The following is a 15,178-nucleotide window of genomic DNA, read 5'->3' on the forward strand; positions in this document are numbered from 1 at the left end:
TGACAGAATAGGATGCAGCTTTGTGTAACTGTCACGTTCTCTTTTGTGACTTCTAAAATGATGGAATATCACAAGCCCAGCTGCCGTTTGCTTCTGCTGGAGGTCCACCACTGAGCCGTTCAAAGGGCTGCCTTCTAAACTGCACAACCTCTGATGTTTGCATATAAAAGTCAGATATTCCTTCAACGTCCCTACACCCTTTCTGGTGCCCATACGGATGTTTGAGAGCATGGCATGTTAGTATGCCTCTGGTGTACATCTATCACTATCATACTAGAAATCACTGAGGAGTTCTCGGTCAGCATAGAATCCTAAAAACCTTGATTTCTGAGACAAGCTTCTATTTCTGAGAAATGTATTGTTTAAGAAAAGGGCCAGAGCAGGCAGAGCCTTAGTGTAGGACTGGACATGACTTGGCTTGTAGGGTGGGACAAAAATAGCCTAAGGGGTTAATTAATATAGGGGGTGGAGTTTAAGCCCTGTAAGCTAACGGGGATTGGTGAAAAGTAAAGCAGTATCTTTTATCAGGAGGTTTTTGGAGTAGGGGAACGACTTCTCCCGCTTACATAACCGGACAACAGCCCACCGTCCTGCCCTTATGATGGTTTTCTTGGTGAGCGGAGTGAGGGCTTAGAATATATTTGCGTTCTTTTCTGTCGCAGCAGTTGGTGGTGTGGAGGATTGGATGGCACTTATTGAGGGAGTCGGGGCCCAGCGGAGGTATGGGACCCCTATCATGTAGCAATATTTGATGGTGGTTCCCGTTGGGGTAGTCCCGGGGAACAGGTTCATATTTGTCAACCCTGAGACAGCAAAGTGCGACTGGGGGGGCTCTTGGGTACTGCTAAATAAGTCCTTTCCAAGACCTCCATGAATATGACAGCACTTCTCATGGTTAATAATGTTTAGAATGTTTAATGGTATTTATTCAATTTAGAACTGTATGTTAGAATTTATTTTTTTGTTAATAAAGAGGCTGTTCTGGCCACCAAATTCCAATGGCGCGCAGTGTGTCCACATCTTTGTTGCAGTTGTGGGGTAAAGGGTTATGGGGGAGTACATTTTAGACGGTCCTGAACGTATACAATACCCTAGTCATGATTGATTAATAACACGTGACTGCTTCTTTTCTAGGCGTGTTTCTACTTCTGTAAGTAAATTAGGTTTTAGGAAATGTTGTACACTTATAGAATAGAATTAGCTTTTTGGGTAAAGTGTTGTCAGATATATATATATATATATATATATATATATATATATATATATATATATATATATATATATATAATAACTCTGTAATACAGCATCTGATTTTAAAGTTGCGGGCAAACGACGATACAGTATGAACCAATAGACTTCTATGGGCGCGTTATTACACTTGTGCGCATAAGGCCTTAGTTAGCAATGTATATGTTGCTATTTACTGTCTTTATAAAGCAGCCTGTTTAGGATTGACTATTTGCAGGGTATGCCGGGCACTTTGAATATGTGTTGTTGAAGCACTTTCATTGCTAAAGTCGTGACTTTGACATTGTTATTTAAAGTGGTTATCCACTTCGGATATTTCCTTTTGTGTTAGAGTGCGACTACTGGGACCCCCAGCGATCAGCTATAATCTATAGTGAAATCTGGAAGCAAATGTTCAATTTCTCCACAGCTCCACCTTTGGCGGAAATTAAGCATTACACATTACACAAGGGCCGTTGAACTCAATGGGCCAACCCTGTAAAGTATGAGTGTGTTGGATCCTCCAAAGTGAGAAATGCTCTTTTTATTTAGTAGTCAGACATAAGTTTTCTAAACCCATTCAAGATATTCCCTAATGTACAATTACTAATAATGTAATAAAAGTAAGTTTACAAAAGATTCAAAAGTGACTACAGTATACTAAGATGTTATAGTCTGTCCACATCAGTGTGCATAGAAGGCTGTAGAATGTGTTAATGTTGATTTTGACCTGCTCTGCACCAGGGTGTAGCACATTGATGGATATTCTGTAATAGTAGCTGATTGGCTGAGCCCTGGAGCGATACTTGGAAATGAAAATGGTTTGTTTTGGTATATGAATAACTGACCTTATACACTGCGACTCAGGTTCAAGTTCAATCTTTCCCTTCCCCATCAGAAAATGTAGCACATATAGAAGCCATTTTGTTACAATAATATGCAGTCGGCAGTGGCGTAGCTATAGGGGTCGCAACGGTGGGGCCCCTGAGCCTGGGGGCCCGCAGGGCCCCGATGTCACATAGTGCTGGTCCTGCTTCCAACTGAATCTGCGTCTGCAGGACGCACATTCAGTTGGGTTTAATGTTGGAGCCTTGCTCCAGCATTCACATTGCCGCGAGCAGCTCGGCGCAGGCAGGCTCGATGTAGTGACGTCATCGTGTCTGTCTGCGCCGAGTCACTCACAGCACAGTGCAGAGGAGGAGAAGGATCTCCTCCACCCGTCGTGGGAACGGTAATAGGTAAGTAATTATGTTATTCTTTTTCTATTAGGTACATACATAAGGGGGCATTATACTGGGTATGGGAGAGGGGGGCTCATCTGGTAGCTGCTGAGGGGGCATTATACTATAGGGGGGGGCATTATACTGGGTATGGGACAACTGAGGGGGGCATTATACTCTATGGGGACATTATACTGTATGGGACAGCTATGGGGGCATTATAATGTATGGGGCAGCTGAGGGGGGCATTATACTGCGTGGGGCATTATACTGTATGTGGCAGCTATAGAGGGCATTATACTGTATGGGGCAGCTGAGGGGGGCATTATACTGTGTGGGGCATTATACTGTATGTGGCAGCTATAGAGGGCATTATACTGTATTGGGCATTATACTGTATGGGGCATTATACTGTATGGAGCAGCTATGGGAGGCATTATACTATATCGGCGGCATTACACTGTATGGGGGCATTATACTGTATGGGGCAGATATGGGGGCATTATAATGTAAGGGGCAGCTATGGGGGTATTATAGTGTATGGAGGCATTATACTGTATGTGGCAGCTATGGGTGGCAATATACAGTGGGGGCAGCTATAGGTGCATTATACTGAGGGCAGCTGTGGGGCATTATACTGTGGGGGGCAGCTATGGGGCATTATACTGCGGGGGCAGCTATGGGGCATTATACTGTGGTGGTCAGCTATGAGGGGGAATTATACTGTGTGGGGGGCAGCTATGGGGGGTATTATACTGCATGGTGGCATTATACGATTGGGGCAGATATGGGGGCATTATACTGTGGGGGCAGCTATGGGGGCATTATACTGTGGGGGCAGCCATGGGGGCATTATAATGTGGGGGCATTCATGGGGTCTGTCGGGCAAGGCAGCTGGGTATAGGCATGCACAGGTTTCTGGTGGTTTTGAGGAGGGGTTGGGGGGCCCAAGCTGAATTCTTGCACCAGCGCCCATGAGCCTTTAGCTACGCCACTGGCAGTCGGTACTGGGAAATACCCATTGAGATGGAATAAACCAAGCACAAAATCACTTCATAACACAGGGATTCCTCACTTTATAGCTGGCACTCTATCTGTAGTAGAAGATTATTGAACATCTGCTTTAATATTCTCCAAATGCATCTCCATTCAAGCATTATTAGGCCTGAATCACACTGTATAAATGGGAAACAATGAAGAAAAAAAATCAATAATTGCAGCAAAACGTTTTTCTTTGTTTATACATGTTTGTTTTTTTGTTTTTTTTAGCAGGGGCATAGGTATAAGTGTGCAGAGGTAGGAGACGCACCACGGCCCTGGTTTCTGGGGGGCTAAAAGCCCCTCTGCCAGATGAGCATGAAAATACATCGGTATTATAAATGGATTATGATAGGTTCAGGCTCAGTTATAGATTTTGATTTGGGGCCCAGGAGCTTCAAGTTAGGACTCTGATCTTCAGTCTTAATGAGGGCAAGTTGAGATGTGGCAGATTTGCTGCAAATTTGTGATGTGGATTCCGTATTACTATTCCGCAGCAGTACAATATAAGTGGAAGGGGTTTTCAAAACCCCATCCCCATGTAGCAGGAAAATCCACAATAAAAGCTCAGCATGCTACAGATCTTAATAACTGCAGCTCGGTAATTTTGTTTCTGAGAAGCAGCATATTCTCACCATGGATTTAAGTCTTTGCAATGCAAATCTATTGCAAAATCTGCATGTAAAATATGCAGATTCATTGCGGATTTGCCATGATTTTACAGCAAAATTCACAGTGGAATTCGTCTGCCACGTCTGAACGTGCCCTAAAACTGTTTGTATTGAAATTGTATGCGTGTTACTACATGTACGAACTGTGCCTGTATTTATAACTTGCCGTTTTCTATATTGCACTGAAGTTCATAGAAAAAAAGACACCTTACAAAAAAGACACCAACAAAATGCCCTCATTGATGAAGCAGTACTGCAATATTAGATCTCCAAAAATATAATGTATTGAATGGATTCTACATTAGTTGATCCATTTACCGGCATTATACTGGATTTTACTTCATTTTATTCCCTTTAGACATTGTCAGTTTTCAATCGATAATTGTGCCTCTTTTTCTATTTCCCTGCACAATTATGGCGCAACCATTTTTGCGCTATGCGTGAATGCACTCATGATATTGCCTTAGCCATTTGCATTTATACAGGGTGCTTTCAATACAGCATTCAGATGAGTTCCCGGCCTTCCCAAAGCCCCAGTTCAAGTGCCCTCCCCACCTGATTAATAGGTGACAGCTCAGGAAGAGAAATGATATTTGTTGGCGTGACCATGTCAGGAGTGGGGAGTCGTGGAGAAGAGACAGAAGAGGTCACAGCAGAGTGAGCCCTATAATAATCATCATTCTTCCTCATATACTGCTGACTTCATAGGTCCGTGTCATGGTCATGTAGTCAAGACTAGGATAGAACTGTGAAATTCCATATGGCACAGTTGTAATAAATTAATTATTTCTAGGATTTACAATAATTGTCCATTTACATACTTTGCATATGAATAGACGTTTATAAAATGACTTCTATTCCACATAGACACAATAATCGTTCATGTTGTTTATCTATACAACCAAAGGTTCTATTTTATGTTACCTTATACTATTTTGTTATATATATTTTGTTATATATTTTCTTTTACTTCTTACTTAATAATTCATTTAGGCTCTGTTCACATCTGCTTTGGGGTCCCGTTCTGACGTTCCGTCTGAGGTTTCCATCAGAATGGGACCCTGAGCAGACACAAACTGACACCGATGGAAACCAGAGGTTTCCGTCCGCATCACCATTGGTTTCAATGGTGACGGAGCCTGAATGTAACAAAACAATAACATATGCAAACAAAGTCACCTAAGGCTCCGTTCACATCTGCGTTGGGGTCCCGTTCTGACGTTCCGTCTGAGCATTCCGTCAGAACGGGACCCTGAACAGACACAAACCAGAGGTTTCCGTTTCCATCACCATTGATTTCAAGGGTGACGGATCTGGTGCCCCTGGTTTTCGTTTGTCTCTTTTGTGCACCGGATCAGTCGTTTTGCCGGAAGCAATAGCGTAGTCGACTACACTATTGCTTCCGGCAAAACAACGGGTTCCGGTGCACAAATGAGGCAAACGGAAACCACCGGCACCGGCTCTGTCCCCATTGAAACCTGGTTTTCGTCGGTGTCAGTTTGTGTCTGCTCAGGGTCCCTTTCTGACGGAAACCTCCGATGGAACGTCAGAACGGGACCCCAACACAGATGTGAAAGAAGCCTTAGACTGATGTTGTGGAATACTGGAGCTTTTTGTAGCATTTTATAACTGACGGTCACATCTGTACCCTGAGATTGTTGTCCAGGGCAGCATGTTCTTTCCCAGCTTGTTGCACTCAGTCAGCATGCACTTCTGTTTTAATTGAGGTCTGTAATAATATAGTATCAGTGACTTAGATATCCACACAACATCGTTTTGAATAATGGTTTGAACATTTTAAGGGAGGAAAAACTCCAAATGACAAAATTAGAACTTGGAGAAACAAAAAACAAAAATTCATATCACTGTCTTTTGGAAGTTTGGTAATATTAGTAAAAAGTGCAGCTTCACTTAAAGGTCCTTTAAGTGAAACTCCACCTTTCACTAATATTAGCTGTGTGATCAGAAATGGAAAATATATGATCATTTTACCTTTCTCCATGTCTATAGTGCTCCTTTAGCCAGATGGAGAACAAAAGAGTGTCCTTTTGGCCTCCGTTGGGCTAATATATATCGGTATAGCTTTTTATTGAAGGCTGGAATAGCGGGGTAGACCATGCTTTTTCATCTCGCCGGATTTACACAAGAAACGTATATCGAGCAATATACGTTTTGAAACATGGAAGTCTATGATTGATGTATGCCCATGTATGGCATACGTCGCAGGCATCCATTTAACGTATACATCATGTTTTTTTTTTAATAGCCTTTCATGACGTATCAGTTAAACGGTTAACATTATAGTCTATGGGTGATGGATCTGTTAAACGGATGCCTAAAAGTGGCCTCCATCACCCATAGACTGCTGTATAATGGTATCCACTTAACAGAAACGGCATGAACACTTCTCATGACCCCAGTTCACGACGTATCCGTATAATGGATACCATTAAAGTCTATGGTGACTGGTCCACTGTTGGCATCCGTCCCAGCCTAAGTTTAACGTATACGTTGGAAGCTTCCGGATTTGCATTTTTCCACCACCCTCTTTGTAAATGTAATATGTAGTGTAATGTAGTGATGTGTATTAATTTACCTAGTGCTGTATTTCATTGGCCGCCACTCCATTTCTGGGCCGGCCTTGGGACCAATGATCTGTATTCTGACAACCCAAATCCTACAGCATCTACCGTAGCAACCGGATGTCAGTCTCTCAATACAAATCTATGATCAAGATTCTCATAGACTTGCATTGTGAGCCTGACTTAGACGCTGTAGGATACAGGGAGTCAGAATGAAGATCACGTGACCCTACGGCAGCAAATACAGCACCAGATAAGTCACTACATTACACTACATAACATTACACTACATTACATTTACAAACAAGGGGTGGAATAACACAAACTTGGATTGCTTCTTTAGGCGTAGGCAAAAAACATGATGTGAACAAGACCTTATACAAAAATATTCAAATAGACAGATTACAATATGATCATCTAATACCTGCATTGTGTATTTATATGTTAAAAATCAGGGCTGCAAGTGGTGTTCATTTGTTAGTATATCAGTCAGATTCACAGCTCAGTCAATGGCAGCATGTTGATGGTTTTAAAGTAGCGACTGGATCATTGTTAAAATAAAAATAAAAAATACATATAAAAGATGAAAACCAGCATAAGGTAAAAAACATATATTAGTAATTTTGAGGTTTTGCTTTTTTTTTTTTTTACTATAGATTCAATATAAATCAAAGGTGGGGCCTCCGTTACCTGAAATATATTCCACATAACTCACGCTTTTCCTTCTCCAGATCTCGGTAACTGCTTACTATGTGAAACATGAAAACAAGGAACAGCAGTCATATTAAGTGGGATTTGTTTCTGTAAATATGTTCTGTTCAATTATTCAGCATACTGCATGGGCTCTAAAAATATACAATGCTGACTCCAGACACGGATCACAGAAAGGTGCAGCCCCGGCTCTAGCATAGGCACCTGCTGTCTAGTGGATAATATGATAATGTCAGTCTAATTTCTACAGCTGTATCTTCTTCACATCTCTTCAGATTTTTCTTTGTTTTTATAGGCAGCAGTTAACCCTTTGAAGCTTGGATACGAGTATGACAAAACTTTGCAGTAGAGTTTAAATGAATGGCATGGCGCGGGTGTCTAAACAGCTATTGTTGTGACATTATAGAGGGTGACGATGTACTTTGTGACAAGTGTCATGTTACTATGATTCCATACCAATCTGCTCTATTTCATCTATGGTGTGTATTAAGTCTTTCGGAGCATGCCTTTATAAATAGGAATTTGTTGAATTCTGGATAAAATGCAACTGGTTTCTGGATAAAATCTTCTTTCCCGCTTCTGTTTGCAAAAATCCTTATTTCATTGACTATAAAATAGTAAATTGACAGTTTGAGATAAACGATCTAAAACAGTACAAATTATATTATACAGATGTAGCAGGGCCGAGTTTATAAACAAAACCTCAATATAGGAAATGTGTCACCAGGAGATGCCACATTATGAAAAAGTAGTAGGTTGGTGGGGAGAAAGGAGGATCTATATCGGCGCTGCTGTGTGGTCCAAGTCAGTGGAGAAACGAGTAGTCTCTTGTAATATTTGATGAATGTTTATTGCAGTAGCAACGCGTTTCGACGCCGAACTGGCGTCTTCATCAGGCATAAAATCTAAGATCTTATTTCCTTCCTAGTACATCCACACGAACTCCCGTGGTTTGCGTCTCAACGTGCGGGCCACCATGCGTTCCACCACATGCGCCCCACCGCCTATTTTTGGTCCCTCCCGGCCACCGTAGTTTATACGATCTCCTTGACAACGACTCATATATTAAAAAAACTGGAACCGACACACTATCTAAGTATCTAAATCAGAGAGAGAAAAAAACAACAAAAAACACACAACACCGCCACCCTAAGGTTTTAACACCGGTTGGGAAATATACCGCTGTTATCCACATCCCTATTTTTCAATAAAGGGGTGCGCTCCCATTACTGCAGTAAATCCAGATGTGACACGTAGTACCTTTTAGCATATCCCTCGTTGTACATTTTAACTGTGTATTTATTCACATATCATTCATTTTTATTGCTTAACCTCATTACACATTGTCTTATCTGTTATTTACCTATTTTTATCCTGAACTTTGACCCCCAGAGTTTTTGGCGGTTTTTTGTCAACTTCTGCTCCATCTGAATTGGGCCAATCACTACTCAGTGTTGTGTATTTATACTGACCTGTTTTAAAACAATTTTATGCCTGATGAAGACGCCAGTTCGGCGTCGAAACGCGTTGCTACTGCAATAAATATTCATCAAATATTACAAGAGACTACTCGTTTCTCCACTGACTTGGACCACACAGCAGCGCCGATATAGATCCTCCTTTCTCCCCACCAACCTACTACACATCAGCGGTTACCCTCGGAAACCGGTTTGGATCTGGCAGCAGCACTCGTGGTTATTATCCGCTTTTACCCTACGGCAATCTTGTGAGCATGGTCTTTTATTCCTCCATCAGCCTACCCTACTGAATTACACTATGTGGCGCCGTGGTCTTTTTTCTATACCCCACATTATGAAAAAGCAATAGATGTTCTGAAGAAAACAGCACCCATTAAATGGTGTCCCAAGCCCCCATTCGGAGCACCTCTTTTATGATGCACACTTTAAGCAAATTAAGGTGGTTAAAACCTGCTAACAGGTTCCCTTTACAGGGATTTTCTATCTATTAGGCTATGTCCATCTCTTAACCAGAGCATACAGCTCCTATGAGGAGAGACTTTTGATCTAGCGAACTCAACAGGTCTACATTGACGTCAATGGGTTTTGTGTAATGCTTCATTTTTTTCTCTGGTGACGCCTAAGGGTATGTTCACACGCTTAACAAAAAAACGTCTGAAAATACGGAGCTGTTTTCAAGGGAAAACAGCTCCTGATTTTCAGACGTTTTTTGAGCAACTCGCGTTTTTCGCGGCATTTTTTGCGGGGTTTTTACGGCCGTTTTTGGAGCTGTTTTCAATAGAGTCTATGAGAAAACGCCTCCAAAAACTTCCCAAGAAGTGTCCTGCACTTCTTTTGACGAGCCGTCATTTTACATGCTGTATTTTGACAGCAATGCGTAAAATGACAGCTCGTCTGCACAGAACATCGTAATGCAAGCAATGGGCAGATGTTTGCCGACGTATTAGAGCCGTCTTTTCAGGCGTAATTCGAGGCGTAAAACTCCTCCATTACGCCTGAAAAGAGGTGTGTGAACATACCCTTAGGGTGAAAACTTGCTGACAGGTTCCCCCACAGATTACAGTAGATAACCGGGACCTAGCAGGGGGAAATTCTTTGATCTTATTGTTAAAGGACCTTTCTATCAACAAGGGATTGTCTAAAATGGACATCCCCTTTAAAGTAATCTGTCCTGGGGACTGAGTCTCATGAACACTGCAAAACTTTGTGATATTGCAAAGTGTTATCTGGGGTTTTCCAAAGGACTCCAAGTAACCCTTCTATTAAACCATTGATGTATTATTGTGCCCAAAAAACCCAGTAGATGACAATCTCACTATCTGTACGTGGAAAAAAATTATGCCTGGTTCGATGATCTACAAGGAAATAAGACATTCATATTTAGCGGAACAACATAGTATGGGTAGATATTAAGGGGGGGGAGCGATATATTTATAGTGCTGACTTTTCATTATAAAACGCAAAAAAGGCAGTATTTGTAATATATAGACATATATATATATATATATATATAGTATATGTTACTATGTTAATCTTCAGGCTGCGTAGCTATACAGACACACCACCTCATATCACATAGCATCTTTCGAAGACGCCTCAAAGACTGTTTCTTTAAGACGTCTTTGGCAAACACTAAGGTCACCACTATCGAAGGCCAAGGTTTTCCCCACATTTAATACTTTTTCTTCATTCACTGCTCAATAGAGCTCTTACTTTTATTTTCAGGTTGTCTCTCTCCTAACATCCAGGATTTTTTACATTGATCTCCCTACGTCTACATTTGTGTTTCTGTTCCTCGCTCCCTGATCATGCAGCCATTCCTCAATCACAGCTGGAGAGACAGTCTGAGGGATGTGTCTCATTGAATTAGCCATTGAAAAGGTCGCTCTTCCGCAGGGACCTCCATATTAATGCAGTGTCATGAAGTCTTCCAGATCCATCGCCACTTTAGCGACGCTGGGAATGAAAGAGCATAATTAATCCTAATTGCTTCTGCTAAGGACATGTAATCGGAATAAAACACCTGGCCTTCTGGTGGCAGGAGCAAGTGGAAGTTGTTTGAATGGAGGATGGCGGAATGTAATATGGATGCTGAGCTGGCGTGGATTTTAGGAGACGATAGTTTCATATGTTCTTTGGGGAACCTTTAGTAATTGAAAGGACATTGTAAATTTGATTTGTTGCTCGTCGCAGCTACCGAGATGTTGAAAAAAAATAAAATAGTAATTATTGTGACTGTTATATCTCCGTATTTCTAAGTATATTCATATTTTTGGAATATAAAGAGGATACATATGAATTTTAAAATTCCTCTCCACCTTTACAGCATTGCGTTAAACAAAAAGTGACATTTTGCAGAACAATGCTGCATTTTTTCTATTCCAGGCTTTTTTTTTTAACACTTTTTATAGATGCAGGCACTGTTTATGCCTGCCAAGAAAAGGAATGTAAAAGAGAATATTTTTATCATATTAGGCCACATCTTTCTCAATATGGTTTTGTCTTCACTGAAAACCCCTCAGTGATAGTAAAGTCTACAGGATAGAGGGATTTGTTGCACCATAACGTCTGATCAGCTCCAGGTTTCCTTGCCTGCTGTTTTTCGCTGTATAATACGGAGTCCAGGCAGTGGCATCACAGATATGTTTGCACAGTGGGCTTTTCTATATGGTTAAGCATTACTTATAAGGGCGGTGAAATCACAGAGTCTGAACGTTGTACAGTGGTGAGGGGTTCATTTCATATATATTAATGTGTCAGCGTAGAATACAGTCTAGCATCTCAATGTAATTGCTATTTTGTAAGGATTTCATCTGTTACAAACACTAGGGGGGGGGGGGGCGGCAGTTCGGCTCACTGAGCAGACCAATATTATTCCGCTGCCTTTTCAAGTGGTTTTCTTTTCCAGGGTTGTGTTTTTAAGGTTACTGCACATTTAGGTATAACATAAATACCCTTTTTGCTGTCGATGGCCACATTTGAGCTATTCTTATAGGCTTTTGCACAAGGTTTTGTTGCAGCATTTACATTCATAGTGTAGTAAGATCGTTCATGCTTAACCCCTTAATGACCAGCCTATATGAAACCTTAATGACCAGGCTATTTTTTTTACGTTTTTCCATCATCGCATTCCAAGAGCTATAACTTTTTTAATTTTTTTTGCGTCGACATAGCTGTATAAGGACTTGTTTGTGTTTTTTTAATAGCGCCATTTTGGGGTACATATTTATTGATTGACTTTTGTTAACTTTTTTTGCGGGTAATAGAAAAAAATCAGCAATTTCGCTACACTTTTTCGCGTCCTAAATTTACGCCGCTTACCGTGTGGTATAAATAACAGAATAACTTTATTCTGCGGGTTGTTCCGATTGCAACGATACAAAATGTATACAGACTTTGTATGTTTTACTACTTTTACACAGTGAAACCTTTTTTTTTTTTTTTCAAGATTATTTGGATTTGTGTCTCCATATTTGAAGAGCCGTAACTCTTTTATTTTTTCGCCGATACAGCTGTATGAAGGCTTTTTTTTGGTCGACTTGTAGTTTTTATTGGTATCATTTTGGAGTAGATGCGATTTTTTGATCACTTTTTAATCACATTGTCGAGCGGTTTAAATAATGTATTAACTTTATCGTTCAGGTCCTTTTGGACGCAGCGATACCAAATATGTGTAACTTTTGAACTTTTTTTTAAAATAATAATAAAGCTGTTTGTAAGGGGAAAAAGTGGGTTTTTCATTACTTTTTCACTTTTGTATGTATTAGCTTTATTAAACTTTTTTTTTTTTTACTTTTTTTTACCAGTCCCACTAGGGGACTATACTATGCGATCATCCGATCGCTATTGTAATAGACTGCAATACTTCTGTATTGCAGTGTATTACTGCATGTCCGTGTAAAACGGACAGGCATCTGCTAGACCATGCCTCTGGCATGGCCTAGCAGGCATTAACTGGGGCAGACCTGGGGGCCTTTATTGGCACAGGGTGCTGGTAGGGTGAGAACGGGAGCTCCCTCCCTCTCTCCAAAACCACTCAGATGCGGCGCTCGCTATTGAGCGCCGCATCTGAAGGGTTAAACCAGCGAGATCGATACTGATATCGAACTTACCCGTTCGAGCAGGGATGCTCCCAGCCCTCAGCTACCAAAGGTAGCTGAGAGCAGGGAGATTTAACGGCTCCCTGCCCTGTTTATTTATTCTGATGCAGCGTCGTAAATAGGCTATTGCATCGGAATAAAGCCCGTTAGTGGCTGCCGTAAAAAAACTCAGGGTGGGTCACTAACGGGTTAAGGGTACGAACACACACACAGCGTAAACACTGCGGATTTTCCGCAATGGATTAATTGCGAAAAATCTGCATCGTATTACAGTAGCAGCAGTGTGGGTGAGATTTCAACAAATCTCGTCCACACACTGCGGAAAAATGCCACCGAAAAAATGCACATAAATTGACCTGCGGTGCGGTTTTTTCAACCGCATGATGTGAACTAATGCTGCAGAATTTCCAATTGAATTCAATGGGGTGCTTAAACCCGCAACAAAGTGGTGTGGGTTGCGTTATTTGCGGCAGAATCACATCGATTCCGCCGCAAAAATCGCAAGTAAGAAAAAATTAAGTTATACTTACCCAAAGTTCCCTGCTTCGTCTCCAGTCTGGCCTCCCTGGATGACGTTGCAGGCTATGTGACCGCTGCAGCCAATCACTGGGTGCAGCGGTCACATGTCCTGCAATGTCATCCACGGAGGCTGGAGCAGGCGTCAGAGGAGGAAGGGGGTAAGCATGTGCGATAATTTACGCAGCAGTGATTTACGCCAGAAAAAACGCACCACAGTGTGGTGCGGGATTTCAGACAGAAATCTCTGCAGTGTTCAGGACGGATACGCTGCACAGCTTGGTGCAGTGTATCCGCCCCTGCATACGCCGTGTGTTTGTACCCTAAAGGGGTTGCCCAGGAATGGAAAAAAGGGTCCACTCTTGTCCGTGGTCAGTGTCTGGAATAACAGCTTAGCCTCATACACAAGTGTAGCGCTGTTTCTGGGAATCATTTTTTTTTAAAAAGCCGACCTTTTTATTTTCAGGCAGCATGTTATAGAGCAGGAAGTGCTGAGCAGATTGATATATAGTTTTGTGGGAAAAGCTTCAGTATAACCTGTAATTATAACATGTAATATTTTATAGCCATCTCTGCTCATTCTAAGATTAGGAGTCCAGGGGGCGGTCCCACTCAGTGATTGATAGCTATCTTTGTATGCACAATCATGCAGGGAAGGCTGTTAATCATTGAGTAGAACCGCCCACTGGACTCCTAAGCATAGAAAGATCAGGGATTTAGATGAATAAATGAAAAGTTATACTAAATAGTTTCCTACAAAACTATATTTCAAACTGCTCCACTTCTCCTGCTTTATAATATGCTGCCTGCAGATTGTACTGCATTTTCAACATGACAAGTTCCCTTTAAGTGACAGGTTTATACAGATATTTGTGCCTGATGAGAATAAGTAAAATTCTAAATTTTATAAAGTCTGGATTTATGATTATGCCTTTAGGCAGAGAGCTGGTCAGTGATTGGAACAGGTACATCACTTCACATGGACTTGTATATTCTGAATTATTTCTTAGTGGTAAGCATTTAGATACACTATAAAGAGATACAGAGAGGCTATGTGAGGCACATAGGTTGATTCGCCATAGGAAAATCTGACTCTTATTTACTGCAATATCCGAGATTTATCTTGGATTAACACCATTTAATCCGTGTATGGAAATCCACCCGCTTTTGTCCAGACTGTATAGACACGTGATTTTCCCATTGGAATCAAGAGGAGGCGAATTTCACATGGATTTCAGCTTGGAATCTGATTGGAAATCTGCATGAAATTTGACCCATGTGAACATACCCTAAATTGGCATAATGACCCTTCAGCCTGGTAAAACATTGTTTTGGAGCTATAACTCCTGTAGCAGAATTCATCGAGAAAAATCTCGTACTTGCATATGAGTTTTCACCCCATGTTTTTCTCATTCTTTCCAAAAAGTTATTATTTTGTTGTGCGACCCAATGTATTTCTTTGCACCGCAAATATCACAAGATAGTGACCATTGCAGCTGTTGCACAAGCCTCCAGAGAAAGTCAAAGACAGTAATGGCATATCACAAGGATATCATTGTCTGATCAGTGGCAGTTTGATGATAAGACCCTGACCAATTCAGAGAACAAGGGGGCCTCAGCCCCTTCAGCTTTTCA

The 15,178-nt window shown here is 41.3% G+C and overlaps 1 protein-coding gene and 1 long non-coding RNA gene across 3 annotated transcripts in view; one reads left to right on the plus strand and one right to left on the minus strand.

Annotated features, from left to right (window-relative positions):
- Positions 1-15,178, plus strand: part of ERBB4 (erb-b2 receptor tyrosine kinase 4) — a 765,761-nt gene that overhangs the window by 37,123 nt on the left and 713,460 nt on the right. The window lies entirely within an intron of this gene.
- On the minus strand, positions 3,500-7,754 carry LOC142656298 (uncharacterized). The gene is made up of 4 exons (XR_012849647.1): positions 7,654-7,754; positions 7,429-7,486; positions 5,805-5,885; positions 3,500-3,622 (listed from the first exon to the last, which is right to left on the minus strand). It is a non-coding gene; the product is annotated as an uncharacterized LOC142656298 (long non-coding RNA).

Source organism: Rhinoderma darwinii, chromosome 6 (genome assembly GCF_050947455.1).
Source record: "Rhinoderma darwinii isolate aRhiDar2 chromosome 6, aRhiDar2.hap1, whole genome shotgun sequence".
Classification (NCBI taxonomy): Eukaryota; Metazoa; Chordata; class Amphibia; order Anura; family Rhinodermatidae; genus Rhinoderma; species Rhinoderma darwinii.